Source organism: Podarcis bocagei (genome assembly GCF_964188305.1).
Source record: "Podarcis bocagei genome assembly, chromosome: 1".
Classification (NCBI taxonomy): domain Eukaryota; kingdom Metazoa; phylum Chordata; class Lepidosauria; order Squamata; family Lacertidae; genus Podarcis; species Podarcis bocagei.
The window spans coordinates 35,473,187-35,483,193 of NC_138125.1; the positions used below are offsets into that span (position 1 = coordinate 35,473,187).

Sequence of the window (10,007 nt, forward strand, 5' to 3'; positions counted from 1 at the left end):
ACCACTTAAGACTTGAGGATAGGGTAAACTACAGAACTGAGCTGCTGCAGAAATGAAGAATGGTTCCTTTAAAGTATCCCTGGCTATTTGGCTTATGGGAATTGTAGCCCACAACTTCTGAAGGTCACTGTATTGGCTACCCTTGCCTTAAAGCTGGAGGTATTTTGGAACCTTAAAAACAGTAGTATGCAAAGTGAATCAGGAATTATGGATCATGGATCACTTGATTGTCAGGAGCAACACCTGGTGATCCTAAAAATAATAATCAAAGTTGTTCAGACTGTGTGTGTTGTTCTGTCCTATTAATCTTTTGATGTTGATGTGTGAGCTTTCTTCAGCTGCATTTTGGTATGCTGAGTTCAAGCAACAACAACAAATATCTAGCCTTTTAGGTACCACAGCATCAAGCATTCATCATCACTACTGTTGATGAAGCAAAAAGCTGGCCTATCTTGGGGGGCGAGGAATTTCATATTTGTCTAAAGGGAGCCTCAGCTTGCAAGGTTTTCTAGCAATGAAACTGGTCAATAAACCAATTAAAACCATCTCTGATTGAAATCTCTCCAAGTGGTTTCATAGAATGTGTTTATCTCTCCTAGTATCAACTTTGGATCAGGGGAGTAAGATTGACGCCAATCGCAGAGGAAACAAGCCGTTAGATGGAATGTAGTTAATGTTGGGAATTTCCAAAACTGCTCCACAATGAATTGCTCCCTTTCTTTTCCTCACAGTCCATTTGATCTTTAGAGATTGCTATGCAGAACTGGTTGGTACAACCACAAACAATGCAGCAAAATATACAAAACTGCCAGAAGAGTGTTTGTTTACGTTGGTGTATTTAGCTATCTCTGGCACAGACATCTTGCAAAATCTGGTTCTCTGCGTACAGGATTTGGAGCTTGTAGGAATGGGGTGTGATTTTCATAATGCTTCTGTAAACGACGAGTGGAGGAATCCTACTGGAATCCTACTGCATCTTGAGACGAAAGGTGGGTTATCAATGTATTAAGTAAATAAATAAAAACAATGTCAAGACTGGTGCCAGGTGGGCTACCCTGGAAGAGCATTCCATGCAGTTTGCCTCCTCCCATTTCCTTCTGTAGGAGAAGATTGGACACAGAAAGAAGAATGACCCATCCTACCACATCCCACTAGGGCTCCTTAAAGCTAAATAGCAATGATTACCATATTTTTCACTCTATAAGACACACCTTTCCCCTCCTAAAAAGTAAGGGAAAATGTGTGTGCGTCTCATGGAGCGAATGCTGACAGGCATCCTGACAGGGTTTTTCCCACCTTGTAGAAAAGCCCGCAAGAATCGCGCTCCCTTTAAAGAGCGCGCGGCTCTTGGCTGGCTTTTGCGGGAGGTAGGGGAAGGGACAGAGGGCAGCTTAGCCGCGTGCAGCCTCTTCCAGGCAGGGGGAGCCTTCATCCCGCTGCCCGGGAGAGACTTCGGCAGCTATCCCAGAAGCCAGAACAGCAAGAGGCTATCCCAGAAGCCAGATAGCCCTCTTGCTATTCTGGCTTCTGGGATTCAGAATATTTTTTTCCTTGTTTTCCTCCTCCAAAAACTAGGTGTGTCTTATCATCTGGTGTGTCTTATAGAGCGAAAAATATGGTAGGTGCTGCAGAATCGCCCACCCTTTATTGCAGTATGACAGGACCCTTAGAGATTTTCACAAGTGCAACAAAATGTCATTCTTGACATTAAAAAAGAAAGGAAGGTGGAGATTAGTAGTTGGTGTTTCTGCCACTCGGAAATGTCCTGCCCCAGCCTCTATTTTGCATTGCCTCGGGGCAACTTTCAAAGGCACTCATCTCACTCTTCTTCCGCCTTCCTCCTTGAGGAATGAATATGACACAACAGACAAAGGGAAAGAAAGTTGGCGGAAAAGTCCCTTGGAAACAAGCAGAAGAGCATACAGGAAATGGCCTGTGAAACAGTCCCATTCCAGTGAGACGGAAGGAACACACAGCCTACCCATGGGTTGCTCCCATTGCTGCTGGAAAAATCCCCACATACCATCAACTTTGCACTTTTAGTTTGAGAACGTGCTACCTATTTTAATGGTCGGGATGGGCAGATCGCTGTCTCCTGGTAGACTTCGGGGTTATTTGCAGGAGGAGATTCTGAGTGCCACCCTTCAAATCAGACGGCTAAAATTGTGAAAGCATGGGCTGACTAGGAATGGATTTTTGTGCCCAAGAACTGCAAGCTCAGTTTAGTTCTAGACATTGAATCAAATCCCATTTCCTGGCAACTGTTCAAATTAACCAAGTTCTTTTATTCTCCATGTCCACATTTTGAACCTGGCTCTTATTATTGGATCAGGATTTTTTTATTATTATTACAAAAATGTAAAGTTAGGGTTGCCATATGTCCAGGGAGAATTTCCCAAAGGTGGCGCTTTGTCAAGTCAATATAAAAGGTTCTAAGTCAATCAAAAAATCACCATTTTGGGGCATATTTGGGGTCTTCCTTTAAAAAGCTCAGCAACTTTCGGGGTGTCCTGGTATTTAATTTTTGAAATATGGCAACCCTAGATTCCTCAAACATGAAGTCTGCCCACCCTAGGCTAAGTCGTAGGAGCATAGGAGGCTGCCTTATACCAAGTCAGACTATTTGGCCATTGAGCCAAGTACTGATTGCTCTGACTGGCAGGCACTGACTCTTCCTGGTCTCTTTAATTCTAGGAACTAAACCTAGGACCTAGCACATGCAAATCATGTGTCCTATGGCAGAGTGAACTAGATTTGAATGGGTTAGGTCTAATGGTGTTGCTCAACTGACAGTTAGCTTTTCATCAACAGAATTGGGGAAGAAAGCAATTTGGGGGGGTGAAGAGGGCTGGAGAGGACAGTGGAGCCAACTTGAATAAAATATTGGGGCGGGGCAGGTAAGCCCCACCCCGCATAATCGATCACAAGACACGGTACGCACACACTATTTGAATGGCAATGCTCATCAACTTGGGGGGGGGGAGGGTTCGGCTTTGAATATTTTATGGGGGAGCCCAAAAGGGCCTTGGCCCCTAGGAGTTGGCTCCTATGGGAAAGGAAGAGGGACTCCCATTGTGTACACAGAAGTATGTTGTAGGAGTGCAGCTGCAGCACTGGATACAGCCCATTTGGCATTTTGCTGTCCATTTCTTCTGCTATCCTAAGGCACGAGTCACTGGAGGAAGCCTCCAAGTGGTGTTGCTCCACGTGGCAGGTCATAACATTTGTAAGCCACTTTTACAGGCTCAGTCGGTAAAGGAAGGATCTTCATAACAAGCACCAATGACCACCAAAATGTGTGGTTTTCCAGCCTTACATATAACACAGGGTCCCACAGACATAAAGTTCCGCCTCAGAGAAATGGGATTTGGTAGCCATTTTATGGGGCTGTAGTTAATGAAATAGGGATGCGGCTGGTGCTGTGGGTGAAACCACTGTGCTTCTTGGACTTGCCAATCAGAAGGTTGGCAGTTCGAATCCCCATGATGGGGTGAGCTCCCATTGTTCGGTCCCAGCTTCTGCCAACCTAGCAGTTTGAAAGCATACAGTGCAAGTATATAAATAGGTACCGCTGCAGCGAGAAAGTAAACGGCATTTCTGTTGTTCAGTCATGCTGGCCACATGACCCAGAAAAACTGTCTGTGAAGCGGACGAATGTCAGCTCCCTCAGCCTTTAAATCGAGGTTAGCGCTGCAACCCCAGAGTCGTTCGCAACTGGACTTAACTGTCAGGGATCCTTTACCTTTATCTAGTTAATGAAATAGCTATGAGGGTGTTGATAACAGCTGGTCAGAGGAGGACGGGCTTCAGAAGATATCCAAGTACTATTAGTGGTCAAACTTTGTAAGGAGAAGAGGCATTGTCTGTTGTTCTCCCTGACATCTTAGTTTTCTATGTGCAGGGATTTCTTTGCCTTTAGAAGAACATTAAATTATGTGAGCCACATCCACAGATCTCCCCCTTCCCCTGCTCTGCTCTTTGTGAGAACTAGGCCTTTGCTGAACTAGGGAATTCCCAAGACATGGCTTCCTTCCTCCTCTTCAGTGCTGACTTGAAGAAATTCAATCACTTTGACATTATAGTGCAATAAAATTTTCTTGAGGCAAAATGCCATTATATTTTCCTCTTTGGTGTTGCAGCTGTTACTGTGGAGGTTTAGCACAAAATTCTTTCAGCATTTTTGGTCAGTTCTCGAGAAAAAGATTAAGAAGATAGTCAGCATTTCATCAGACTGAGAGCCAATGCTGATGTAATATCCTACTTTGTAAGCAGCAGGTATCACTTATTCTTAGCGAAAGTCTCCAAGAAGATTTAATTTATACGCACTAGCAAGGTGTTATTTGAAAGTCCCAAGTGTAAATAGATGCTACTGGCATTTAATGTGACCAGAAGGTGTATGCAGACCCTTGTAAGTTAGAGTGAAATATATCTGTGTGGTCCAAATAAAGAAGTAAACTGACTAACCCACCGTACCCAAGTTTCTTCTGTGATGTCAGAGCAGCTAAGCCAATAGCAGCAGAGGAACTATGATGTGCTGGGCCTGCAGGAAGCCCTCTGGTGTGATAGCGCTTCTTGCAAACCTAGGAGGAATCAGTGATAAGATTACTGAACAAAGAAAAAGAAGACCCAGGTCAGCCATGAAGCTCACTTGGTGACTTTGGGTCTGTCAAAATCTCTCAGCCTCACCTACCCCATGGGTATAGCCAGGATTTTTGTTGGGGGGGGGCACAACTTGATATTCATATTCATTTGATTTGTATTGATTTTGATTTATTTGCGGGGCAGCTGCCTACCCCCCTTGGCTACACCCATGCCTACCCCCCCCCAATATTATTGTGAGGAAATAAGGTGATGGTTGTGCAAAACCTTGTGCTCCACTTTGAGCTTCTTTGGAAGAAGGGTAGGTTAGAAATATAGATTAAGATAATATAACGGTAAACAACAAATAGCTCCTCCAAAGGAGAATGGACAGGTAGAGAAGGTGGGGCAGAGTAGAAAATTAACAAATTTGAGAGTTTGATAATGTCTATAGTTCATTATACTAACAGGCCCTTAGATCTGCATATATTGTGTATATATTAGTGGGGTAGGAGAGCTGGAAAAAATTCACACCTGGAAACCAATGCACCTCTTTGGTTTCAAATAGTGTATGGGTAAGGTAAAGGTAAAGGGACCCCTGACCATTAGGTCCAGTCATGACCGACTCTGGGGTTGCGGCGCTCATCTCGCTTTATTGGCCAAGGGAGCCGGCGTACAGCTTCCGGGTCATGTGGCCAGCATGACTAAGCCGCTTCTGGCGAACCAGAGCAGCACACGGAAACGCCGATTACCTTCCCACCGGAGTGGTACCTATTTATCTACTTGCATTTTGATGTGCTTTCAAACTGCTAGGTTGGCAGGAGCAGGGACCGAGCAACGGGAGCTCACCCCGTTGCGGGGATTTGAACCGCCGACCTTCTGATCGGCAAGTCCTAGGCTCTGTGGTTTAACCAAGAGCGCCACCCGCATGGGTAGATGAGTCTAAAAAGCCCAGGTCACAAATTTTCATGGTCCTCTAGAGCAGTGTTTCCCAACCTTTTTTGGGCAAAGGCACACTTGTTTGATGAAAAAAATCTCGAGGCACACCACCATTACAGCCCCGTGACGTCAGCGCGCAGCATCACGCCGGGAGGGACACACGAAAGTGTAAGTTTCAATTTTTCCCCTCCCCCTTGCCGGGGAACCTCCAAGCTTTGGGGGGGGGGAGGCAGCAAAGCGAGGCAGGAAGGAGAGCGCGGCTTGGCTGGGTGAGCTTTGGCAGGGGCAGGGAATGAGAGCTGCGAGGCGGGCGCTGCGGACGGAGGCGCTGCCCGCCGAGCTCGCAGGCAGCCAGGCAGGCAGACGGCGAGAGCCCCGCGCTGGGCAGCCTCTCCTCGCCGCCGCCGCCCCGCCTCTCACCGCCCGACTCGCCCGCCTCCCTCCAGGCAACATCTCGCGGCACACCAGGCAACATCTCGCGGCACACTAGTGTGCCACGGAACAGTGGTTGGGAAGCACTGCTCTAGAGGCTGTGGTGGCTCATTTACCAGAAGCAATCTATTTAGTGTTAACTTTGGAAGTGTATATTCAGTTCTGACCAAGCTTAGTCAGAACTGAGTATACACTTCCAGAGTCTCTTTAAGAAACATGTCTGATCTGTAGTTGAATCTTCCCTCCCCTCCCTGGATGTACCGTATTGTCCCAAATATAAGCTGCACCTGCAAATAAGCCACACCTTTAAAATTCAAGGGGGGGAGGGAGAAAAAAAGACAATACTGTTCCCTTAAAATTCCGCAGGCACTCATACCCATAAATGGCAAATGTAAAAGAACATCCTACAGTGATATCGTAAAAGCCAATTTTTGTAAGGTCAAGAATTTAAGCCACACTTTAACTTTTCACAGTTGGAATTTGGAAAAAAAGTATGACTTATATTCAGGCCCATACGGTAGTTCCCTCCCTCCAGGATCTAGCTGGAACTTTCATTTTGCCTGGGTCACAAGTCCTAGCCCCTTATGTTGGTTGCTGCTCTGTTGTTCAGTTCTTCCTGGTTTTGGGCAGATCCATTGCAAAGCTTCCTCACACAAAAACATGGGGTACTGCATCCCATCCCATGAGTTAGTGTGTGTTGACGATGCTTTGTTGGCACTGGTCAGTCATACAACTTGTGCTAGGCTGGAATATGTTGTGAGCTGTAGTTTGAGCCAGCTAATGAGGCAAACTGTGTGATGACCTACTTCACTGAGCCCTTTTTCCAGGTATGCATTTCTGTGGAAATTATTCCAAACAGTTGCATCAGAACTGGTCCTAACAGAAGAACTAGAACTAAAGTAATGGAAGGCTTGCAACACAGGCGGGAGTTGTGGGTGGTTTGTCCCAAGGCTTCTTTTCTAGTCTCCTGACCATCTTCAGAAGAGGTTCAGAGGACAGCAACCATTTTGTTTACATCCTTCTTTGAAATGCAGGACCCAGAACTGGGCACAGTACTATACAGCAGTTGAGTTGTGACTCATGAAGGAATAAATAAAACACTATTAAGGAAATAAAACAAGGGGAATGACAAAAGACTTCAGAAGTATGCCATTTTGAAGGCTACCTTAGAATGCCTTGTGATCTATTGCAGTGGTGGGGAACTGTCACCTCATGGACCTAATCGACCTAATTTGGCCCATGAGGCCATTTTGGTGCCCACCTACCCTATACCTGATGTCACATTTTGTTGGGAAACTGATATAAGATACGTATGCAATGGGAGGTTGGCTCTTGCTCACAGTACCAGTCACCCCACGGAAGCAGAGCAGGGTCTAAATCTTTCACAGTTGTAGAATAGGCTCGGTAAACAGCTCTGGGTGGAGTTCAGAAAAATAAGTTCTGGCTTGTAGGCTTTTCAGATACAGATATATACAGATATGAAGTATAACCACTGCTGTAACTAACACCAACTAAACAAGACACAAGATTTTAGCGATGGAACAGGTAAAAGACACAGTGATGGTTGAATCTTGCATAACTCTGTGCAATGCACCTCATAAGCCGCTATGACCAGCTTTGTGGGGCTTGCAAAGCACGGTAACATTGCCTGCAAGGCTTGATTTCAAACTAGATGGACAAAATGGGTCACCCATGGGGGAAAGTCCCACTGATCTAAAGACATTTCTGAGTTGTTAACACATAGGATTTTGCTGACACAGGTAAAAAGAGCTGAGTGTAAAACGGGTCTGAAGTTTATTGAGTGCTTTTGATGATGTGGCATAAAGAAGTTAGGTACCAGTCAGTTGTTGCTGTTAGCAGAACTGCTGACAGTATGTACCACCCAGTCTGACTGTTGAATAACCCTGTGAAGGAGTGGCTCACATCAATAGATGGTATGGGTCAAACCCTCATCCTGTAGCCTCTCCCCTATAGGAGGGTACAGCTGAAAATCTGCCTCTGCAAGAGACAGGTTGATGCCAATCTCTGTAATAGACTGGGAGCTCCTCTAGATGATCTGCTTATTATGGAGCAATTGTTCTGATGTGCTAGTGCAGAACTTAATGTGGATGTTATAATATATCTGCTCTTTATTGAGCCTTCATTCTTATTTGCTTGCCAGGCAAGCAAGTTGTACAACAGTGAGCATTCACTCTGCATTCTTCCTGATTTATTAATTTATTCCACACTTTTCGATGCATTTTCCTAACACTTTCTTCACTGAAAAAGGTCTGTTTTTGTTTTGTGTGTGCTTTTTTTAAAGTGAAAGTGTTGTGCCAGGATGGCAGAGCACTTAAATCTACTGTTTTTGTTTGTTTGTTTTCCCACTTGTATAGTGCTTAATCAGAGTCATATTTTAATTGTGGAACCTAAATTTCTGATATGTGATTGAATCCCCTCCACAAAATGCTGGAGGTAACTTGGCTGATGTCAAGCCCAAGGAAGCAACCTGCATCTCTGCTTTCATTTTATGCAGCCCACAAGACCTCTTGAAGTTCATAGAATCACAGAATTGTAGAGTTAGAAAGGACCCTAGTCCAACCCCTTGCAATACAGGAATCTCAGCTAAAACATCCATCCTCTGCTTAAAAACATCAAAGGAAGGAGAGTTACCATCTTCTGAGAGAGAGGAGAAGCAATGGACTCTTGGCAGATCCCCAAATATGCCTGTCCTTAATGTCAATCCTGAGAAAGGCAGCTTACTCTTTCTTGCACTGCAGGCCAGGTACCAAGGTTCCAGCTCGGCCCACAACATTCCTGAAAAACAAACTGGGGCGTAACAAGTGCTCATTGAGGATTACTCAATGTTTGTCCTGACTGGTAAGGAGCGGCAAGGTGGGAGATGTCAGCCAATCCACCTCAACATCCCTCCCTAGCAGCCTTACTGACCTTCAGACATATGAGTTTCCTCAGGAAGTGAGGAAGGGGAAAGAAACACCAGACGTGGCTTATTGCTATCCTCTCTTTTGTGTGTTTCTGTGTTTTGCCCTGTTGCTTCTGTGGACAAGGGAAGAGGTTTTTCTTGCTTTGGACATTTGTAGGCAACCATTCATACCACTCCGGGTTACAGCTTGAATGGGTTGGAAAGTGGGTGGTGGTGGTGAAAGCTGTTCAGTTGCTCAGAAACCACAGAGTGGGGCCCTCTTTAAGTGAGAGACAGAGGAGGAGTGGACTGTCCTAAGTGGGGGAAAACAGGTGGGAAGTGTTGCTAGGACCATTGGGTGCTAAATCTGTCTGAAAGACTTGTGGTTCTTTTCTATTTAGGTTTTTGATTAAATTGGAAATTTTGATTTTTGTCGTTTTAGTTGCCTTATGAGAGAATTGTTAATTTGCTGGCCTTGGGGCCTAACTAGAATAATTTTGTGGTATTTTTATGCTGCTGTTTTTCTCTGTTTATTTGTTCCCTGTTCTGGGATTAAATGAAAAGTGGGTTATAAGTACTATAAATTAATTAATGGAGGGAAATACAAATGCAGCCAAATTTGAATTTGTCTGGGCAGGTTATTCTGTGGGCAGTAGGTCATGGTCACACACCTGGGATTCTCTCACTGCACCACCATCCTAGGATAACCCAGAAAATGGAGGATTTGGGCATGACTGGGGATTTCCAGTCCAGTATTTGTAGAGATGAGAGTGCAAATGTTGATTCATTGTTTAGTAGTTGCTTTACACCTGTCCACTGCATGGGGTAACTAACATGGTACCCTCCAGATGTTGTGTAAGACTACAACTCCCATCCTCCCTCACTATGGGCCATGCTGGCTGGGGCTGATGGGAGTTGGAATCCAACATTTGGTGGGAACCATGTTGGCTTTTACTGCCCACAGCCTTTCCTCAAGCTTCTTGCTAAGCCATAGTAAATTATCTGTTCAATTTTGGGAACTTGTGGCTCTTTGGATTCCATCAACTCCAGCTAACAGGAGCAATGGTGAGCGATAATAGGAACTGTAGTCTAACAACATGACGCATGTTCCCCATCCCTTGCCTTAAATCATGGCAGAGATGAGAGAACGGAACAA

At 45.1% G+C, this 10,007-nt stretch overlaps 1 long non-coding RNA gene across 2 annotated transcripts; it reads right to left on the minus strand.

Moving 5' to 3' along the window:
* Window positions 1-819: 819 nt before the first annotated feature.
* On the minus strand, window positions 820-6,721 carry LOC308596251. Of its 2 annotated transcripts, XR_014012421.1 has the most exons (3): window positions 6,510-6,721; window positions 4,474-4,580; window positions 820-4,190 (listed from the first exon to the last, which is right to left on the minus strand). It is a non-coding gene; the product is annotated as an uncharacterized lncRNA (long non-coding RNA). The 2 variants fall into 2 exon arrangements; XR_014012422.1 differs by having other exon boundaries at window positions 820-4,580.
* Window positions 6,722-10,007: the final 3,286 nt, after the last annotated feature.